At 37.3% G+C, this 24,161-nt stretch overlaps 1 protein-coding gene across 6 annotated transcripts in view; it reads right to left on the bottom strand.

The window, feature by feature from the left end:
* LOC106879997 (uncharacterized) overlaps positions 1-24,161 on the bottom strand; it is a 319,599-nt gene that overhangs the window by 86,809 nt on the left and 208,629 nt on the right. For 2 of the 6 annotated variants that reach the window (XM_014929780.3, XM_052970415.2), the window contains exon 2: positions 5,211-5,249. The exons of the other annotated variants lie outside the window; for them this stretch is intronic. The gene's annotated coding sequence lies outside the window, so the exon portion shown is untranslated. The remainder of the gene's footprint in view (positions 1-5,210; positions 5,250-24,161) is intronic. 6 annotated transcript variants of the gene reach the window in all.

Here is a 24,161-nt window from a genome sequence, read left to right as displayed (position 1 = left end):
GCGGGTGAGAGAGAGCGGGGAGGAAAGCTAGAAGTAAGAAAAAATTGGTATATTTCAGATAATTGGAAATGCGCAAATTCCAAGCCAAGAATTGAAAATGCTGTAGAATTGATTGAATTTAAAAAAGTTAAGGAATTACGGACAGGGACATGGAGGTTTGTATTTATATGTCTGTGCAAAGGCAAAAAGATAATATTGGTTGGAAGCAATTTCTGGCAAGAATTAGAGATTTAAAATAAACACACACACCATATAAAATATATATATTAACAAACAAAAAAATTTTTTGGTAAAAACTTGGTAAATTAGAAGTAAAAGTAATGTTTTCTTGAAGGCATATGCAGACAGATATATTGTTCTTTCTTTTTCTTTTTTTCCCTTCAAAAAGACTTAAGAAACCTTCTCTTCCAATGTATGGCTTATAATTACATTTTTAAACTTGACATAAAATGTCCAATAATATAGATTAAAATGGCTAAATTATTTCATTTGGCAATTCCAAAAATTATCATTATTATTATTATTAGTTGTTGTTGTTGTTGTTAAAAGCCAGTGGAGATGGAGAAATGGTAGATTGCCAAACTAAATGCCTTGTGGTATTTATAAGCATCCTGAAACATTCCGAGTTCAACACTGCTGGCCATCCTTCCAGAGTCAATAAACTGATTTACAAGTTCAATACCAAAAAATTGGTTCAATCAATCTCATACACTCTCACCCTTCTCCTTGTGCCAAAGTTAGAAATCATTATGATAATCATTATGATAATTATTATTATTATTACAATTAATCATTCATTAACCCTATCATTATCAGTGTTAACAAACATGAATGTGAATACTTCAGAACTGTCTGAAATCTCAAACAAAAATTTTCTTGAGGTTTTTCCCTGACACATCTTCTTTACCATTCACATTCTTTTCCAACTGGGGTACCCATGTATCTCCCCTACACCAAGACACCAGTTCCCGTCCCTCCTCTATCATACTTTAACCCTATAGTATCTAAACCGGCCATATCCAGCCAAAATATATTCTACCTGCTTTATGCTCAAACTGGCCAGATATGGTTTCTCAATTCTACCCTACAATGTCATTCTAAAAAACTAACAGTTACCACATCAAAATCTCAGAGCTCCAAGATAATGCATGATTAATTAAAAACAATGTGAATAAATAAGCATTACTTGTGACAGAATAATCTGATTGCTAAAGGGTTAATCTCTCCTCACCTGTCACAAAGCTACCTCCTTCAATACTACTCCAACACCTGTAGTTGAGCAATCTTATCATGTGTTACCAGGTGACCTCACTGGTGCTGGTGCCATCTGAAAAGGGCTCAGTACATTCTATAAAGGGATTGGTGTTAGGAAGGGCATAAAGGTAAAATCAGGTAAAGTTACCTTCTTGAGTCATACTGACTCATAAAGGCTGGTTTCCTGGTTTTGTGGCGGATATATTCACCACCTGGACGGGACACCGGTCTGTCACAGATTTACTCACTTTTGCCAGTTGAGTGGACTGGAGCAATGTGAAATGATGTGTTTTGCTAAAGAACACAATGCACTGCCTAGTCCAGGAATCGAAACCACAATCTTACGATCATAAGTCCAACACCCTAACCACTAAGCCACGCAGCTCCACAAAAGAAGGGTGTCTGGCCATAGGAATCATACCCAAGCAGACAGTAGAGCTTGGTGCAGTCTTCTGGCTTGACAGCCCTTGTTGGAACCATCCAATTAAGGGCAACATAAAAAGGGTCATTAGATGATGATGATGATGATGATGATGATAGTGAGACAAGGCTGTATTTTTTTCTTTAAGTACACATAAACACAAACCAACTGGCTTCTATTTAGAGTTTCTTATTTTTTTATTGTCCACAAGGGGCTAAACACAGAGGGGACAAACAAGGAAAGACAAAGGGATTAAGTTGATTACATCGACCCCAGTGCGTAACTGGTACTTAATTTATCGACCCCGAAAGGATGAAAGGCAAAGTCGACCTCAGCAGAATTTGAACTCAGAACATAGCAGCAGACGAAATACCGCTAAGCATTTCGCCCAGCGTGCTAACATCTCTTGTTTCTTTACTGCCCACAAGGGGCTAAACATACAGAGGACAAACAAGGACAGACAAATGAATTAAGTCGATTACATCGACCCCAGTGCGTAACTGGTACTTAATTTATCGACCCCGAAAGGATGAAAGGCAAAGTCGACCTCGGCGGAATTTGAACTCAGAACGTAACACCAGACTAAATACTGCTATACATTTCGCCCGGCTTGCTAGCGATTCTGCCAGCTCACCGCTTTCTATTTAGAGTTTCTGTCTACCCATTTTTCTGTCTTAAGGTAAGGGGCAACTTGAGGCTATGCTGTGAGCTTGAACCTGGGGGGGGGGGGGGGACCTTGTTTGTGACTGTGAAGCGAACTTCTTCTGAACCATTACTTAACCATGCTGTGCCTACATGAAGAACACGCATCTGACTTCAACAAAAATGTGGACAATTAACAGTCAGAATAGGAAAGAGTTACACACAGAATATAAACAGGGAAAGTACAGAGCACAGAGAGAGAGAAAGAGAGAAAGATAAAGAGAGAGGGTGGAGGAGGAGGAGAGGTCATTCTGTAATGAGTCTCAATACAGAGGAGAAGAAGGAGTCTCACTGTATCGTGTAAGAAGAATTCCACACATATCCATAATAGGATAGACAGCCACACCAGAAAGGAGTGTTGCGTATGCTACTTTATAAAAACAAAAATCATCATACAAATAACCCTACAACTTCAGAGCAGACTACTATGAAAGGGGTTCAATTGGAACGAGTCTATTTGTTCTTTTTTCTTTTTACAACTTGTTCTTTTTTTTTGTTGTTTTTTTTCAAATACCAAATATGCATAATTCAACCATGAAGATGGGAACCTGTTTTCCGTCACAGCCAGGCAAATTACCTACAGAAGCAAATGTTATGTGAGTGTGCTTTGCTCAGGAGCACAACAACAATGGGCCTAGTATAAGTTAAACATCAGAACTTAATAACACAAGGTGAGGTAGTCTAGCACCTTAAACTCACAAACACTGTCACTGTACCCAATAGACGCAGACACACGGATATTTTACACTTTATAATTTTTTTAATATTTTTTTTTTATTGCTACTTTGATGTATAAATTTCTGGATCTGCAGAGCACTGTGTGATAATGTTAACAATATTGATCTCTCTTTCTCTCTCTCTCCCTTTCTCTCTCTCTCTCTCTCTCTCCCTTTCTCTCTCTCTCTCACACACACACACATACACACACACAAGACGTACTTCAGCATAATGTCTCTCAACCAAATTTTTCCATTTCCCACACACAAGATACTGGTTACCTTAAGAGTATAATGGAAGAAATATGCTTATCATGTCAAGCAGTGGAACAAGTCTGAAACCAAATGAGATGTTTTACATTATACGTGGTCTGATCAATAAGTAACCGGACTGTTGCCATAGTAACGAAACCAAAGCATGCAAAGTAAAGCCACTAGGCAAAGATTGACCTTAAATTCTTCAGTACAGGTGCACTAAATTTTAACATTCTAGCTCACTTCCGCTGTGTCCAGCAATGCTTGGAAGGAAGGTGTGTAGTGTATGATCATTACATTGACCATGACAGAGAAAGTTGAGCAGAAAACCTGCATCAAATTTTGCCAAAAACTTGGCGATACCTGCTCAGAGTCCTACGCAAAATTTTCAAAAAGTTTTCATTGTTCTTGACACAATCAAGATCTTGTGCAACTGAAACCTGAGTGGTCAGCTGAAAATAGTTTTGGCACAAATTTGGCAGACACACGTCTCATACCCTAATGTGTTGCATATTTTACAAGCAAGGAAGTAATATTTCAAATACACTTGTGTATATAATGTAAAATATACTATATGGTTTCATGTATATACATATATGTGTGTGCGTGTGTGGGTATTTATATATAATCCAAATAAGACAAAGAAAGATGACTAGTTACAATTGTTTCTGTAGCACCCCGTTTTTAATATTAATTCATGCAAAAGTTCCATATGAAAAGTAACATAATACTCATGGGTTTTAAACACTAGAGCAGCACTTCATCAGATTTGCATTAAAAGATGCGCTCTTACAACACAAGTCTAGCGAAATGCCACTTTAGTATTGAAAACTGCGAATATTACATAACTTTCCACATTGAACTTTTTTGCATGCAATGGCATTAAAAACAGAGTTGGTACTGAAACAATTGTAAATGGTCATTAATGATGCGATAAACTATTTCTTCATCTTCGAATTTGGTTTATATTTTACTTTCTGTTAAACTCACACATTGGTTTTTCCGATATGACACCTGAATTTTCTACACCCAAAGAATTTCAGTCTTAAGACTACAATTCAAGAGCATAGATATCCTCAAGCCAGGGTTGAGTGCTGCGTTGAGAATAATCCATTTTTCTACCCTTTCAAGACACACACACACACATATATAAACATACATACATACATACATACATACATATATATATAAATTCAATAATAGCGTGAGGTATTATTGTATAGTAATGCCCTTATATAAATAAATATATATATAAATAAATACATATATATATATATATATATATATATATATATATATGGGAGAATTTACGAAAAAAAACAACAACAGACGAGGACAGGTGGTGTAAACAACAAAAGGATGTATTAGTTTGACGCTCAGGAATGCAGAAAGTCTTTAATGTTTCGAGCTACGCTCTTCAACAGAAAGAATACGGAGAAAACAAGGAGAAAAACACGGAGAAAAAAAATTGAATGTTTTGGTCAGCGATTAATCATGGCGATATATATATATATATATATATTCTATTTTGAAACATAAATTTATGGATTTTCAGAGAACTGTTTGGTAACATTAAAAATTTCAATAATAATTTGATTTTATTCTATAGTTAACGTTGTTTAGAACATAATCCTCCAACTTGTTTTCACCATATCAAAACTCTCAATTCTGTCTTCATTTCAGTTTCTTAGTTAAGGTTGTTTACAGCATAACACTCAAACACACAAATGTTGTAACAAGCAGATTAAGATTATTATAAATATCTTTTACAGACTTAATGTTAGTTTATTTTTTTAAAAATATATATATTAGAGAGGGAGACCGATTTAAAAGGTAACAACCAATAATAATAACATACTCACCACTAGCAGCAAAGAAAATGGTAGCAGAGAAACACTTACCTAAACAAACACAAAGAAAAAAAAAAAGAGAACCATTAGTATCTTAGTAACAAGAATGAATGTTTATTTTTAACACAAAAGATGAAAGTTTTCTAATATTTATTTTATGAAACTTACTACATAAAATGAAAATATATGTAGTGCTGCATTTTGAATAAAGAGAAAGAAAATAAAGAGAGAAAGAGTTGAGTTAGATCAACCCCAGTACATGACCCTCGTCATCATTATCATCATTTAACATTCTTTTTTCTGTGCTGTCATGGGTTGGGTGGTTTGACAAGAACAGAGGAGCCAGAGGGTTTCACCAGGTCCTATGTCTGCTTTGGCATGGTTTCTACAGTTGGATGCCCATCCTAATGCTAACCATTTAACAGAATGTACTGGGTGCCTTTTATGTGACACTCACACTGGTGGGGTTGCCAAGTACCAGTAAGATAAGATCTCTCAAATGAGCAGAATACAGAGCTGAGCAGGCTACAGACCCATCAGTTGCAGCCAGTTGCTGAAATGTCGAGGCTATAAAACTCTAGATACAACACTCCCCACGGCAATTTCACTGTACTCTTTCCCTCACTTTTCTAAATAACACAAATCTTTCCAAAACTGACCACCACCACCACCAGCTTCCTTTGATTCCATTTTATCTGTTAGAATTAAGTATGATGACCACAAATACAGCATAGTGCTAGGATATAGACCAATAAACATAAAACAAGTGTTTATCTGCTATTTTATCAACTCAGCTGCCCATTTGTGGTTCTTAAATAGTCATTCACAGGAACAGATCATTCGTCAGCCTAGTAAGACTAATACTAGAAACTAGAAACAATCATCCTAAAAACCTACAAATCATACTGGTATGTAATTAACACAAAGCAGAACATTTAATTAGGACAATAACTTCTTCAAAGTTGAATAAACAACATTAATACAGTTTCATACACAAAAAGACACACTGTTCTCTTTAAACTTTCCCACCCGCTCACCCACACTCCTAAATGTCTACTACTACAGCTGCTGCTACTATTGCTGCTGCTGCTGCTGCTGCTGCTACTGCTACTACTACTACTACTACTACTACAGTTGCTGCTGCTGCTACTCTACTATAGTTGCTGCTACTACTACTACTACTACTATACAACAACTACTACTACTACAGTTGCTACTACTACTACTACAGTTGCTGCTGCTATACTACTACTATTATACTACTACTACTACTACTACTACTACTACTACTACTACTACTACTACTACAGCTGTTACTACTACAGCTGTTACTACTACTACTACTACTACAACAGCTGCTGTTGCTACTACTACTACTGCTGCTACTACTACTGTTGCTTCTGCTACTACTACTACTACTACTACTGCTGCTGCTGCTTATTCCTACTGCTTGTTCCATCACAAGCTATAAAAGATGCAGCTTCTTCAGTTATATTCCAAAAGATTTCTGGAGATCTTTCATCTTTTACTTGCTTCAGTCATTCGACTGTGGCCATGCTGGGGTACTGCCTTGAAGGGTTTAGTCGAACAATTTGACCCTGTTACTTACAGTCTGATATTTATTTTGTTGATCTGGTTTGCCAAACTGCTGAGTTACGAGGACATGAATCAAAACCAATTGCCCGGCTGCAGGGAGTACAAAGATACAATGACATGCATACGTGTGTGTGTGTGTGTGTGTGTGTGTGTGTGTATGTATGAGTGTGTGTACACAACAGGCTTCACACAGTTTCCTATTTCTTTACTGCCCACAAGGGGCTACACACAGAGGGGACAAACAAGGACAGACAAAGGGATTAAGTCGATTATATCGACCCCAGTGCGTAACTGGTACTTATTTAATTGACCCCGAAAGGATGAAAGGCAAAGTCGACCTCGACGGAATTTGAACTCAGAACGTAGCGGCAGACGAAATACCGCTAAGCATTTCGCCTGGCATGCTAATGTTTCTGCCAGGCTTCCTCACAGTTTCTGTCTACCAAATTCACTCACAAGGCATTGGTTGGATCAGGGCTATAATAAAAGACACTTCACAAAAGTACCATGTGGTGAAGCTGAACCATGAAACCACATGATTACAAAACGAGCTTCTAAACCACACTACTTTAAATAAATACAATTGAAAACCATTGTGTTTTTTGCAACTTTGCCAATAGAATATGGATCTGGAGATCAATTAAAGCAACCATAACCGTTACTTCTTAATCACAGCCATTCCTATGCCTATAGCTGAAAGCTACTTTTGAATTTCATTCTATGTTCCTCAGTCCCCGATAGGAATTTACACCTTTTTGTGGCCATACTGGGGTACTACTTTGAAGAATTTTAGTGGAATAAATCAACCCTAGTACTTTTTTTTTTTAAAGCCGAGTATTTATTTTATTGGTCCCCATTTGCCAAACTGCTAGGTTATGGGGAAATAAACACATCAACACTGGTTGTCAAGTAGTGGTAGGAGACAAAACACATGAATGCACACACAGATAGTTACAATGGGCTGCTTTCAGTTTTAACCATTTATACCCACTCACAAGCCTTTGGTTAGTCCGAGGCAATAGTAGAAGACACTTGCCAAAGGCGGCGAGCTGGCAGAATCGTTAGCACGCCGGGCGAAATGCATAGCAGTATTTCGTCTGCCGTTACGTTCTGAGTTCAAATCCCGCCGAGGTCAACTTTGCCTTTCATCCTTTCGGGGTCGATAAATTAAGTACCAGTTATGCACTGGGGTCGATATAATCGACTTAATCCGTTTGTCTGTCCTTGTTTGTCCCCTCTGTGTGTAGCCCCTTGTGGGCAATAAAAAAAAAGAAGACACTTGCCAAAGGTGCAACACTGTGGGACTGAACCTGAAACCATGTGATCGGGAAGCAATTATCTTACCGCACAGCCATGCCTGCACCTACTTGAAGTTCAGATCATGCAACACTGGAGACAATATTACCTCTGAACTAAAAACTAAAAATGAGGTAGGTTAAATTGCCAATGTATATGATCATCATCAGTCTTCTCAAATTCTAGTCTTTATATTTGATTACATTTCAACTAAATCGGTGTGAAAGTTAATCTGATAAAAGAATATTCTAAAACAACATGCAACTATGACAATCCTTAGTCAATAAAGAATGTTCTGAATGTCTTTGAGAATGCTCCCTCGCCACCTATCACTAATCCTGTTCAATATGATATTGTGCAGATAAGTTTAGACCTACTGGGTAGGTTACAAGTGGGAAAATTAGAGTGTGTGAGAAAGCGCCGGTGATTTATTTCTGCCTGGAGGGCGCAGCTGGGAGAGGAAATAGCGCCTGGAATGGAGGATGGATGGGGGCTAGGATACACTGAGCCTTATTTCATAGCAATTCCAACCACCTTTGCTTTTTTATTATATATATTACATCATCGTGGAGGCGCAATGGCCCAGTGGTTAGGGCAGCAGACTCGCGGTCATAGGATCGCAGTTTCGATTCCCAGACCGGGCGTTGTGAGTGTTTATTGAGCGAAAACACCTAAAGCTCGACGAGGCTCCGGCAGGGGATGGTGGCAAACCCTGCTGTACTCTTCCACCACAACTTTCTCTCACTCTTACTTCCTGTTTCTGTTGTGCCTGTAATTCAAAAGGGTCAGCCTTGTCACACTGTGTCACGCTGAATATCCCTGAGAACTACATTAAGGGTACACGTGTCTGTGGAGTGCTCAGCCACTTGCACGTTAATTCCAAGAGCAGGCTATTCCGTTGATCAGATCAACTGGAACCCTCGACGTCATAAGCGACGGAGTGCCAACAATTACATCATCACCCTTTCTCTGTCTGTTTGTCTTTCATCCTTCTATTTACTGTATCATTATTACTATTTCTGCTACTCCACACAACCAGACATCCCCTACTCATTTCTGACGCCATCGTCCCACCCTTTTTCCTACCCACCTTCATACTCTGAAGGACCATACTGTTGACACCACACCATCATTATTTTTTTTATCACTTTCCAGCACCTTCTGACCACTTCCACCTTCTCTTCTTAAAGTTCTTCTATAATAAAAAAAAACCCAATTCTGCTCTGGTTATTTTCTTTCATATTTTTAAGAGTCAATGAAACAATACTAGTAGAGCACAGGGGTTGATATAAGTGACAAGTCCCCGAAATTTCAGGTCTTGTGCCTTTAACAGAAAGGATCATTATTATTATTATTATTATTATTATTATTATTATTATTATTATTATCATTGTTATTATTAGGGTGATGAGCTGATAGAATCATTAGTGTGCCAGGAGTTCAAATTCCACCTTTCATCCTTTCGGGTCCAATAAAGTGAGTACTAGCTGAACACTGGGATCAATGTAATTGACTCCTCCACTCCCCTAAAATCACTGCCCTTGTGGAAAAATGAATAAAGTGAAGATGAATGAGGAGGAAGAGGAGGAAGAGTGGAGATTATATTATTTTTTTATCTTTGTACTGACTGACTTGAAATCTAGCAAGCACAATTAGGAATTGTCATTTTTTGCTAATTGAGAATATAATACATAAATGATGAAGAAAGAGAGAGACAGACATACACCTAAATATTAAATACACACACATACATGCACATATATGCACACACACACACACACACACACACATATATATATATATGGCACAGACATGGCTGTGTGTTTAAGAAATTTGCTTCCAACCACATGCTTTCAGGTTCAATCTCATGGCACGATATCTTAGACAAGTGTCTTCTACTTTAGCCCCAAATAATGAAAAGCCTTGTAAAAGAATTTTGTAGGCAGACACTGGCTGGAAGAAGCCCACCTTGTGTGTGTATATACGTATGAGTATGTGTGTGTGTGTATGTGTGCATATGTATACAGATGCGTGTGTGTATATACATACATGTGTGTGTGTGTGTGTGTGTTTTTTCGCATATTCTCCAAATACTGCAAGCAACAAGTGGTGAAACTATTTGTTATTCCTCCCGTTAACTAATTGTCCAGAGGCTATACATCTTCAGAGACGTGTGAAATAAAAAATCCCTTACAGGGGTGGCAGGGGACACAGTTAAGTGTTGATGACAGGATGAGCATCTAACTGTAAAGCACTGCCTCGATAATGCATTCATCTAACCCATGCTGGTATAGAAAGTCCAGATGTAAAAACAAACAAAATGAACAACACACACACACACACACACACACACACACACACACACACACACACACACACACACACACACACAGGGCTCTGAAAAGTTGTGGTTTGATATCTGGAAGTGCTCTCAATTCTAAAGCACATGATGACAAATATGTTAAGCCTCACCTTTACACCTACACATGCATGAGTAACTTAGAATTAAATAAACAACTATCACAGGTTTGTTATTTCCTTGGAAAAATACTTTCAGTGGTCCAAAGGAATGTATAGAATATAGAAGAATAAAACGAAAAAAGGAATATGGGGAGGTTTTTTTCCACTCTTTTAGGGGTAAAATTCAACTTTCTAAAACCCATAAAAGTTGAAATGCTTTAATGTTTTAATTAACTTTGTTACCAATAAGGTATTGTTCTCTCTCTCCCCCTATCTCAGACACACACACACACACACACAGGTGCAGTTAAGAAACTTGTTTTGCAAACATGTGGGTTTCAAGTTCAATCCTAATTCATTGATGCCTTGGGCAAGTGTTTTTCACAATAGCCTCAGGTTGACCAATGCATGTAAGTGACTCTGGTAGACAGAAATTCTATGGAAGCCTGTCGTGTGTGTGTCTTTTTTGTATTTGTGTTATGTTTGTCCCCTATGACCAACTGATGACAAGCGCCAATTTATTTGTCCCCGTAAGTTAGAAGCACAGCAAAAAAGATTGATAGAATAAGTTTTGGGATCAGTTTCTTTGACTACACCCTTCAAAACAATGCTCTACTGTGGCCCAATGAATAAAACAAATAGAAGATAGATAAATATATATATTTTTTTATTTGTTTCAGTCAATTTGACTGCAGCCATGTTGGAGCACCGCCTTTAGTCGAACATAGGGCTTCTATCAGTTTCCATCTACCAAATCAATTCACAAGTCTTTCGTCAGCCCGAGGCTATAGTAGAAGACACTTGCCCAAGGTGCCACACAGTGGGATTGAACCCGGAACCATGTGGTCGGTAAGCAAGCTACTTACCACACAGCCATGCCTGCACCTGTATGTATATATATATATATACACACACACACACACACACATAACGGGCTTCTTTTCAGTTTCTGTCTACCAAATGTACTCACAAGCCTTTGGTCAGCACGAGTCTATAGTAGAAGACACTTGCCCAAGGTGCCACCTAGTGGGACTGAACCCAGAGCCATGTGTTTGGGAAGCAAGCTTCTTACCACACAGCCACTCCTGCGCCTAACAGCCACACCTACAGTAGAAGTATACAATTAATTTATTGCTCATAAACTTTAACAACAAAACATTATGCGGACCCTCAGCAAGGGTCTTGTGGACCTTTGTTAGGGACCATTGGTGTAGAGCAACTGCATCAAACAAAGAGAAATCCAATAATGTTGTTGTTACTATTGCTGCTGCTGCTGCTGCTGCTGGTGGTGGTGATGATGATGATGATAGGAAATGTTGATAGGAAATATCTGACCGGCGTTGCCTTTTGTCTTCATAATGCAGTTTCTGTTTCCCAAGTAAGAAGATTTTAATGAAAACAATCTAATTGTCCAGACAATAAGAAAAGCTCTTGTTTTCTTAATTCTATTTTGGTCTGAATTAATTAATCAAAGAACTTGCTGATTAGATAATCCCAAAAATGGTTAGAAGTTTGACAACTTTTTTTCGTTTTGTTTTTGTTTTTGTTTTGCAAAACAGCTTAACTCCGTGTGTGTGTGTGTGTGTGTGTGTGTGTGTGTGAGAGAGAGAGAGAGAGAGAGACAGACAGAGGGATGGAAGAGAGAAGAGAGAGAGAGAGAGCAAAGGAAAGTGAGCAACGTGTACCAAGTTTTTATAGCAGTGTGTGAAACAGAGAGAAATTTAGCTCATAAAACCATGGCCTGCTTCCCATTATTTTATTGGACAAAGATGTTTAGTTGAAGTGAAACAAATCAACAAAAATAACAAAAAGAAAAAGCTTCTTTCTTTCTTTTTTCATTTTCCCCAAATTTTTGAAAAGTAAAATAATTCATGTAAGATTGTAAATTTTCAGGTTATTAACTTTGTATTTAGTTTGTATGTTCTTTTCTTTTCTAGGCACAAAGCCTGAAATTTTGGGGGATGAGTGCAGCCGATTAGATCAACCCCAGTACATAACTGCTACTTAATTTATCAGCCCCGAAAGGATGAAAGGCAAAGTCGACCTTGGTGGAATTTGAACTCAGAACGTAAAGACTAATGAAATACCGCTTAGCATTTCGCCCCCGACGTGCTAACGATTCTTATTTTTTTATTGTCCACAAGGGGCTAAACATAGAGGGGACAAACAACGACAGTCAAAGGAATTAAGTCGATTTAGCCCACAAGGGGCTAAACACGAAAGGGACAAACAAGGACAAAGGGATTAAGTCGATTACATTGACCCCAGTGCGTAACTGGTACTTAATTTATCGACCCCGAAAGGATGAAAGGCAAATTCAACCTCAGCGGAATTTGAACTCAGAACGTAACACCAGATGAAATACCACTAAGCATTTTGCCCTGCATGCTAACATTTCTTATTTCTTTACTGCCCACAAGGGGCTAAACACAAAAGGGACAAACAAGGACAAAAGGATTAAGTTGATGGTGTGGGGGGGGGGGGCAAAGACAGACACACAAACATATACACACACACAAACATATATATATACATATATACGACGGGCTTCTTTCAGTTTCCGTAAACCAACTCCACTCACAAGGCTTTCGTCGGCCTGAGGCTATAGTGGAAGACACTTGCCCAAGATGCCACGCAGTGGGACTGAACCCAGAACCATGTGGTTGGTAAGCAAGCTACTTACCACACAGCCACTCCTGCGCCTATGTAATCAAATTTTAACAGATAGGGGTCAAAGGAGATTAAAAAAAAAAACATTTAGGAACAGCAACAGCATAGTGCTATAACCAACCACTTTTGTATAACTTGGTAACTAAATAATCTTCCTTTGACAACAATAAAAAAAATACAGGTAAACTTTAAAAAAAATAGTGACAAAACATATTTCTTACTGAGATTGTGAATGCCAAGAAAGAAATGACAGACATGGGGATGTTCATGAATTATCTTGCAACCCAGAACTAATATAGTTCCGCATTCATTTTATGGTTAGCAACAGCAAAGGAGACTCTACACCAGGGCTGGCTAACCCAAGGCCCATGGGCCACATGCGGCCTGCAGACTTTTATCTTGCAGCCCACTTGGTACTTTCTTGAAATGGGTAACCTCTTTATTGTGTTTAATTTCAAAATAAAATTGTTTGGGTGAAACATTTGTTTCGAAATAAATTTAAAATTTATAAGTGACAATAAAGCAATAGCTTTATAATTTTATAATTCTAAACAAACGAAAAGTATGGAAAATTCTTGATTCTGTAATTTGATTATTTGACTATTAGTGTATGGCTCAGTGGTTAGAGCGTCGAGTTTACGATCGCGAGGTTGTGAGTTCGAATCCCAGACCGGGATGCATGTTGTGTTCTTGAGCAAGACATTTTATTTCACTTCGCTCCAGTTCACTCAGCTGTAGAAATGAGTTGCGATGCCACAGGTGCCAAGCTGTATCGGCCCCTTTGCCTTTTCCTTGGATAACACTGGTGGCGTGGAGAGGGGAGGCTGGTATGCATGGGTGACTGCTGGTTTTCCATAAAGATCCTTGCTCGGACTTGTGCCTGAGAGGGTAACTTTCTAGGTACAATCCCATGGTCAGTGATGACCGAAGGTGGTCTCTCAGTGCATAAAGCATACAAGTGGCCCTCAAAAAACTCTCTGTGATTAAAGTGGCCCACAATGTAATTCGAGTTAGCCAGGCCTGCTCTCAGCAAACTTAAGGCCTGCTAGAAATAGCAGCTAAGTTTCCCTTAAATCATCTGCTACAGACTTTCAAAAAATAACACCTTGGATAATGTAGTTCTAAATATAGTGCCTCCCACAACACCCTCTTGATACTTGCTGCCCCACCACCTTGTGACCTTACAAAGAACCCCAAGGGGGTGTGACTGTCCATGTTAAGAACTAGCAATAGAATATGTTACACAGTCATTCAACCAGTTAATTTAAAAAGGAAGAAAGAAAAGAATCACGACAGTACCAAGAACTGGTCCTTAAAAATCCCCTAAGTCACCTGGAGGTATTCCACATCATAGATCACCTCTTGATTGAAAGCCTTAATCTATCTTATAAGAAAGCTTCATTCTGTCTTCCAAGAACCGCCCCCCCCCCCTCACACTCTCTCTCTGACTTTAATTTCATTCAGAAGTGACCACAATCCAAGGCTATAAAAAAATGACACCTGCCCAAGATGTTATGCACAGTAGGCGCAGGAGTGGCTGTGTGGTAAGTAGCTTGCTTACCAACCACATGGTTCTGGGTTCAGTCCCACTGCGTGGCACCTTGGGCAAGTGTCTTCTACTATAGCCTCGGGCTGGCCAAAGCCTTGTGAGTGGATTTGGTAGATGGAAACTGAAAGAAGCCCGTCGTATATATGTATATATATATGTGTGTGTGTGTGTTTGTGTGTCTGTGTTTGTGTGTCTGTGTTTGTCTCCCAACATCGCTTGACAACCGAAGGTGGTATGTTTATGTCCCCGTCACTTAGCGGTTCGGCAAAACAGACCGATGGCATAAGTACTAGGCTTACAAAGAATAAGTCCTGGGGTCGATTTGCTCGACTAAAGGCGGTGCTCCAGCAAGGCCGCAGTCAAATGACTAAAACAAGTAAAAGAGTATGCCCAAGATGTTATGCACAGTATGTATGTGCATGTGTGAACCTCCACACACTTCCTTACACTATATCATATACATTCTAATACAACAATTTTATAGTTGAGTGGTTTGTCTTATAAATAAGGTAACTTGGCTGTAAAATACCTGTTTGAGCTATTTTAGATCTTCTTCAGTTTTATTTTCATTTTTTCTTTTATAGATTTAAATTTTTGCTTTTGTTAGGACACCCAACCCGTAACTATAGTAGAAGAAATGACTCGGCGATATTGAACTGAATAGAAAAGAAGATTCTAGTGACAGTGAGTTAGTTATAAATCTGTACGGTTGGCACAGAATAGATTGCCGTCATCATCATCATCATCATTGTCATAAGGAAGCTAATCAGCAGTGTTGTTCTACAGCATTTTATAGAATGCTTGGCAGTATTTGTCTGTTTTTTCTTTTCTATTTTTTTGGAGGGGTGGGGAGAAATTCTACCCCCCCCTCTTCTTCATCCAAAGTTCAAATCCTACACATGAAAAGGCTGTCATCATCATCATCATCATCACCATCGAGAAAATCGACCCCAGGACTTATTCTTTTTAAGCCTAGTACTTATTCTATCGGTCTCTTTTGCTGAACCGCGCTAAGTTACGGGGACGTAAACACACCACTATTGATTGTCAAGCGATGTTGGGGGGACAAACACAGACACACAAACATATACACACCATCACCATCATCATCATCATCATCATCCATATTTCATGTTGGTAAGAATTAAATGGTTTGACAGGATCTGAAGGGACCAAGGACTGCACTGTGTTCCATCGAATGCTTGCTTTGGCATGGTTTTGGTTCTGTGGCTAGATGCCTTCCCAATGCCAAAATAAATAAAGTACCAGTCTCTCTCCTTTCTCCCTTTGAAAATCAGTTAAATGAAGAGAACAACAAAGGATGGCCCTAATTCTTTCACTACCAATACTACATGAAAGAAAGAAGAAAAAAATGGTAGCAACCACCAGGCACCACTACATCCTAGTGCCATATCAAGATGGAACTGGTCCTTACAAATTTCGAAAGACACCTGGAGGTATTTTACATAACAGATAACCTCTTATAGGAAGACCTTACTCGAGAACATGCTAAATGATGTAGTCCTAGATACACTTGTGTTTGAAAGAAACAAAAGGTGAGATGCTTGCAGCTGGAACACACCTTTGATTAGAGGTATTCCAGATGAGGACTGATGGATCTGTGTGTGGGCGAGGGGTGTGTGCTTCATGATAACAACAACAACAACAACAACAATGGCAAAGAGAAATATACCATAATTAAAGGCACATCAAACACAGCCCAATTTCAGGAAAAGGGTTTGAGTGCTTTCATCATCATCATTTAACGTCTGCTTTCCATGCTGGCATGGGTTGGACAGTTTGATTGAAGGGTACTGGCATCGGCCATGTCCGAATGGTGTTTTTTACGCGCCACCGACACGGGAGCCAGTCAGACAGACCTGGCATAATATATAATATAAGCAGGCCCAATTTTGCAGATAGGAACCGAATTTCAGGTTGATTTCTGAAATATGTTCACAAAAAAATATATATTTTTTTTTTTTACATATTACCCTATGAAAATTCTTTGATTCTTTCCATTTTTCTGAGACAAAAAGTGTCTTTATATGCCATCAAATAGAGTAAGCCTTTTTTTAAAAAATGGCACATTTATTTTCATTTCTAGATTCTCTGATAGTATAAGAATTAAATTAACAAAAATGAAAACTGAAGTCTTCAAAAACAAAAACAAAAAAAAAGAGAAAAACGACAAAAATTAATGCTAATGCTTACAAGTTAAAAAAAGAAAAAAGGAAAACAAACAAAAAGACAGACAGAATGAAAGAATTTTCATAGGTTAATATGTAAATACAAAAAAAAATATATTTTTTTTGTGAACATATTTCGGAAATCAACCTGAAATTCAAGTCATGTATAAATAAAACAAATAACTTTTTTTGAACAGAAAATTTGCAACAGCATGAAAGTGAAAGAATAAAAGAAAAAAAAAAGCATGTGAAACGGTAGAGCAGAGAGGGGGTTGAGGTGCGGGGGGGAAGGAGAAAATGTAAGAAAGAGCAAGATATAGCATGTGTGTGTGTGTGTGTGTGTGTGTGTGTGTGTGTGTGCGTTTATTTTTCATTACAACAACAGCAACAACAACAAAAAATGTATCTTCATCCTGAAATATATATATTGCCTTATTAAAATGACTTGTCCCACAATTAAGCAGCTTGAGTAAAATATATATATAAAATATTCTTGTATTTGTTGTGTGTATTTGTGTGTGTGTGTGTGTGTGTGTGTGTGTGGTGTGTTAATACAGAAAGAAACTAAAAAAAAAGGTGGAATAACAAGAGAAATAGAGAAGAGAATCAGTGAAACAGACTTTATTGTTTGACTGGCAGCAGGCTGAATGAGTCTCTTTCTTTCTTTCTTTCTTTCTTTCTTTCTTTCTTTTATTTATTCATTTCTCTATTCTGTTATGTTTGACTTTCTTTTTCTTCTGTTTTTTTTTATATTTTTAATATATTCCCACCCCCACCCCACCCCCATTTTTCTTTCTTTCTTTTTTTTCGGGAGTGGGGGGGGGGCGAGAGTGAGAGAGAGAGAGAGAGAGAGAGAGAGAGAGAGAGAGAGAGAGAGAGAGAGAGAAGAGAAATTCTCTATTGAAAACAAGGTAGCAACAAGTTTCACCTGGATGAATCTTGATAAAGAACAACAACAACAACAACAACAACAGCAAAAAGAAAAAAGATAAAATGACAATAATAATAATAATAATAATAATAAATAATAATAATAATAATAATAAAAGAATACAGAAATATAGACAGAAAGCGGGGGTAGCAGGTGGGGTGGAAGCAAAGGGGTGTTTGAAGGCAATGAAATTTGCATGTTACTTTCCATTTTTTTTTTGATACCACAGTGTATGTATGTATACGTACACACACATAAAGGTATATATATATATGTGTATATATATATAGATATATATAGATATATATGAATTTACATGTGTGTGTGTTTTCTGTCATTGCCTTGTGATTCTAAACATTGTATTTGGGTCACATTATCTATTGCTGGCTAGGTATTGGTATGGAGTTTCTTTCTCTCTCACTTTTCTATTCTCCCACCACTCCTCAACCACCACCACCACAAACCAACACCAACACCACTTCTTTCTTTCTATCTTTCTCTCTTTCTCTCTCTCTCTCTCTCTCTCTCTTTTCTTCTTACAGACAAAGAGAAACAAAAAAGGGTATATTTTACTTTAGTTCACTTCATTTTAGTATTTATTCTTTAAATCACAGGTAAAATATAGACAGGTAAGGAAGGTAGGTAGGTAGAATACATAGGTAAGGGAGATACGTTAGTTGGGTCTGTGGGTTGGTTGGTTGGTTGGCTGGTTGGCTAGGTAAGTAGGTAAAATAAGAAATAGAGAATGGAAACAAAACAAGAACAAAAAAAACAAAAACGTCTATGAAGACACATGAATGCGAGAATGAACATTTATAAGAATGAGAATGAAAACTTAAAATATTTCTATTTTAGTAACCATATTTGAAATAAATTTGAAAATAAATGTATTTTCTTTAAAATGGCTAACTGCATTTGAAGACAGAGAAGATGAATATTTTCCCAAAAAATGTCTCAAAATATCAGCCATGATCCTACATATGAATTTGAGCCTATATTGCATGCTTTAACCCTTTCGTTACTGTATTTATTTTGAGATGTTCTGTGTTTCTTTCAATTAATTTTAAATATAACAAAGAATTTAGTAAAATAACTTCGTTATCATTCAGCTAGTGTTAGGAACATAAAATGTGACTGAGGTTTGGTGGAAGATTTTAATTCAGAACATTTGAAAATAAGATATTTGTACTACAGAGCCAGAGCTGGTTTCAGTTGGGTTGGCATCAAAAGGGTTGAGAACTGTTTCTCTATTATATATTTTAACCCTTTCGTTACCATATTTCTGTTGAGATGTTCTTTCAATTACTTTAAATATAACAAAGAATTTAGTAAAATAACTTCGTTATCATTCAGATAGTTTTAGGAACATAAATTTTGACTAAGGTTTGGTGGAAGATTTCACAGTTGGATGCTCTTCCTGCTGTCAACCCTTATAGTCATATCTCTGAAAAAACATGCAGAGATATGATGGACCTATTCAAGAATTGGGACACACAAAGTAAATATATAGATATGTGTGTATGTATATATAAATAAAAGAAACAGATAAACAATTAAATATAATGAATATAAATAATTACAAGGCATACAAATAAACAAAAGGCTTGTAGTAAAAATCTTAACAGCTGTTTCAGATAAACCATAACTAGTGCTCCAACCATATATAGTATGCAGTAAAGATTCATAATATCACAGGTGTATGGAATACCACGAATTTTTATAGATCTGTGACATGGAATCATGTTACTCTCACCAGAAAATTCTACTTAATAGCTCGTTTTATGTGTGTATGTAAGTGAATTTGACTTTGTGTATGCATGTATGCACACACACACACACACGCACATATACATATATATATATTACAATATAGTTTTGCACTGCTAGCCTTCTTTTAATTATCAAGCCGGCTTAAACTTTGAAGCCATTGTCATCACTGTTCTTCTCGTAAATATATAATAAATATGGACTTTTTACAAAAAGTATTGAGTAATCCTTCAGTTTATTGTTGTTAAATTGTTTTTATTATGAATCAATATAAAGACAAACATTATATACACACACACACATATATATAGGTATGTATAGATATATGTGTGTATGTATATGTTTGTGTGTGTATATGTATGCATATGTACAGATACACACAGACAAATACATTTCTCTGTGTGGAGATATATAATACCAATTCCTATTCTTGTATTTTCAAATAAAGCTCAGGGATTGTCCACACTGTTTTTTCATACAATAAGTGGCATACATTCATTCATTTCCCTTTATATTTCCATTTGTATTCCAGTTCAATCTACAGAGGCAGCTAGACAGCTTTGCATTTCCATCATGGAGGCAAACCCAGAGGAAAATCTGAACTTAGAAAAGCAATCATCAATTTTGCAGTACTGCTATCATTGCTACTGCAGTTCACAGCATAAACTCATTATATATATATATATATATATATATATATATAAATAATAAGGGCAAAAAATTGAATATTAATTAGATTAATATCAATTTAAACCAGTGGCCTAGCATGTTGAAAAAATCTGAAGACTCAGAAAAATTATATTACATACATATAAGAGGGATGACCACTAAGTGGACATCCAATATTCTAGAAGTAGACCCCATATGGTCTTTTATATATATATATAAATATATATATTCTTTTATCCTTTTACTTGTTTCAAGTCATCTGACAGCGGCCATGCTGGAGCACTGCTGTGAAGGGTTTTATCCAAGAGGATTTTTTTATTTAAAAACCCTAGAAGTTATTCTAATGGTGTCTTTTGCTGAACTGCTAAGCTATGGGAACGTAGACACACCAACACAAGTTGCCAAGTGGTGATAAATAACACAACTGGTACTTAATTTATCAACCCCAAAAGGATGAAAGGCAAAGTCGACCTTGGTGGAAGTACAGACGAAGTACCGCTCAGCATTTCGATAATTTGAGGATGGAAATGTCTGACTAATACATAGAGCAGTTATGCTTTAAATTCAAAAAGTCTTTTATTGGCTTGCAAAACTTGCGGCATACTTGTGGTTATGTTAGAAATTCAAGCACTATGTAACCTTGCCCTCAATTTTATCAACACTAGATCCTCAACACAAACTTGGTGAGGAGGAAGAGGGGGAGATGAGATAGAGGTAATATTTCTTGAGACTTCCTCTCACAGTATCAGACAATGTAACTACAGACAGCGCCATATGTAAGGCAACACTTAATTCTGAACTAGAGTTATAACACTAAACAAAAGCTGATACACATTATGGTTCATTTGACAGTGTGTGAGACACAGAATAAATACTGGAGACCAGAGTAGAGAAACCAACTCTTAAGGACCCAAACTGAATCCTATCTTTCCATGAAGAACATATCCAAACCACACACACACACACACTATATAAACATTAATATCTTTAGAGTACCTCAAACATTTCAGCAAGGAGTGGCCATGTGTAACCCAGAGTTTTTTTGTCTGACATTCTAACAATTCTGCTAGTCCACCACCCTCATCCTTAACTTAATAATAATAATAATAATAATAATAATAATAATAATAATAATAATAATAATAATAATAATAATAATGATGATGATGATAATAATAATAATAATCCTTTGTATTATAGGCATAAGGCCTGAAATTTGGGGGGAGGGGATTAGTCAATTACATCAACCCCCAGTGTTTCACTGGTACATACTTTATCAACTCTGAATGGATGAAAGGCAAAGACGACCTCGGCGGAATTTGAACTCAGAACGCAGCAACGAGTGAAATACCGCTAAGCATTTTGCCCAGTATGGTAACAAATCTGCCAGATCACTGCCATAATAATGATGATGATGATGATGATGATGATGATGATGATGATAACAACAACAACAATAATAATAACAATAATAATAATAATAATGATAATAATCCTTTCTTCTAAAGGCACAAGGCCTGAAATCCGGAGGAGGTGGGGGGGAGACTAGTCAATTACATTGACCCCAGTGTTTCACTGGTACTTAGTTTATCGAACCCAAAAGGATGAAAAGCAAAGTCGGCCTCAGCGGAATTTGAACTCAGAACGTGATGACAGGCAAAATACCACTAAGCATTTCATCTGGCGCACTAATGATTCTGCCAGCCCACCACCATGTTAATAATAATAATAATCCTTTCTATTATAGGCACAAGGCCTGAAATTTCCAGGGTGGAGGACAGTCGATTAGATCAACTCCCAGCTCACAACTGGTATTTAATTTATCAATCCCAAAAGTATGAAAGGCAAAGTTGACCTAGGCGGAATGTGAACTCAGAATGTAGTGATGGGCGAAATACCACCAAGCATTTCGCCATAGTAACTAGGAAACCGGGCCCATGAGCCTTGCTAGGCTTTAAAAGGGCGCATAAAAATTTTTTTTTTTATTTGAATGGAGAATACAATTATAAATATAAAAAATATAAAACAAAGGCAATAAAATTAATATCCTCATTATGAAAGAAAAGGATTTTTCTAGAAACATTTTTACTTCAGGTCTTGAAGAAGTGATGTTTCGTTTTTGTTACAATGACATCAAAACTGGGGAATTTTGATGCCAGAGCAATTTGGATTCAGTCTTCGGGATCCAATTGATTACTCTGCTTTGTTTTTTGAGTGGAAAATCCTTGTTCTCAAAGGTAGGTTGTTGCAAAAGGCAGCAACTTTTTCCCTGCTGCCTCATACCAGGAGAAAAATATGTCGTAACAAGGAACATGTTTTTCCTATAATTTTACAAATGAGTCCTCATTACCTCCAAGAATTTCATTTTTACCTCACTTGAAGTAATTTGCCCCTGTTCGCCAAGCCCTGATCTAAAATGATTTGAAACCTCGATCATGGAGAGAGAGAAAGCAAAGTAACTCAGCACACTTGTGTAACTAAAAGTAGCACCTGACTAACCAATGTTCAACTTTTGTTCAACAAAAAGTTCTTAAGAATATAATACACCATGTATGTGAATATGTGTGTGTATGAATGTCTGTGGCTGAACGTGTTTGTGTGAGTGTGTGTGTGTGTGTGTGTGTGTGTGTGTGTGTGTGTGTGTGTCACTTGTATGATATATGGCGCTGTCTTGTATTCTGTGCGAGGGTGTGAGAATGGTGGGTGCGGAGTGAAGGCACGCTACGTGAAGTTATATGGTTGGCTAGTGGAACGTTACAAAGAAAATTCTTTTGAACATCTGCCATGTGAATAATAGGGGGGAGGGGTTACATGATTAGAAACCACTCTGGGTATGTGTGGTTGATCTGTGTGTGTGTGTCTGTGTGTATGTATGTGCGCATGTGATTGGTGCATATGTTTGTGTGTGTGTGTGTGTGTACATATATATGCATGTACAGGTTTGGTATTTGTATTTGTATATGCATATGTATGCATGGTGTTAATATAAGTGTGTGCATCTGTTGTCTGTGTGAAACTGTGCACATGTATGTGCGTGTGTGTGTGTGTGTTTGTGTGTGTGTGTGTGTGTGTGTGTGCATATGAAGACATCCATATGTGTCCATGCGTACACATGTATATATATGTGTGCGTGTTTAAATAACTTCAACTGACTTTAAGACATAAACTATTTCAAAGAGTGGAATAATGCCTTATGTAATTTTCATTCACTTATTCTTTCCAAGAACTATCAGGGGAGCCACTCAATCTGCTAGAAATAGCAGCCAAATATCCCCGAAAACATTATTCATTACCATATCTCTAATGAAATACACCATGTGTTTCAATTAATTTCGAAAACAATCAAGAATTTGGAAGGATTTAATTAAATAACTTGTTCGATTTTAAGATGGTTTGTCCGTAAGGAGCATAAGGCCAGTTTCCTGGTTTCTCTGGCGTATATATTCCCCCCACCCTGGATGGGACGCTAGTCCACTGTAGGATAACTCACCTTTGTTAGCTGAGTGGACTGGAGCAAAGTGAAATGAAGTGTTTGGCATAAGAACATAATGCATTGTCTGGTCCAGGAATCGAAACTGCAATCTCATAATCATGAGTCCAACACCCTAACCACCAAGCCATGTGACTCCACTTATATGAAAACATAAAAACAGGTCTATATCGAAGGAGCAAGGATGGTCTGAGATAACCTGATATCAAAAGGGTTGACCACAATTTGGTATTTAATTAGAAAAAAAATATATAAAAAAGAGGAATGACACATACTGGCTAACATGTTTCTAGACACCCCTAATAAGACAGGATTGTCATGGATGGAATACACTTAATTCTGAAAC

Source organism: Octopus bimaculoides, chromosome 9 (assembly GCF_046866305.1).
Source record: "Octopus bimaculoides isolate indiv1 chromosome 9, ASM4686630v1, whole genome shotgun sequence".
NCBI lineage: Eukaryota > Metazoa > Mollusca > Cephalopoda > Octopoda > Octopodidae > Octopus > Octopus bimaculoides.
Note: the sequence above shows the minus strand (reverse complement) of the source record. Positions and strands in the feature narration are given on the sequence as shown.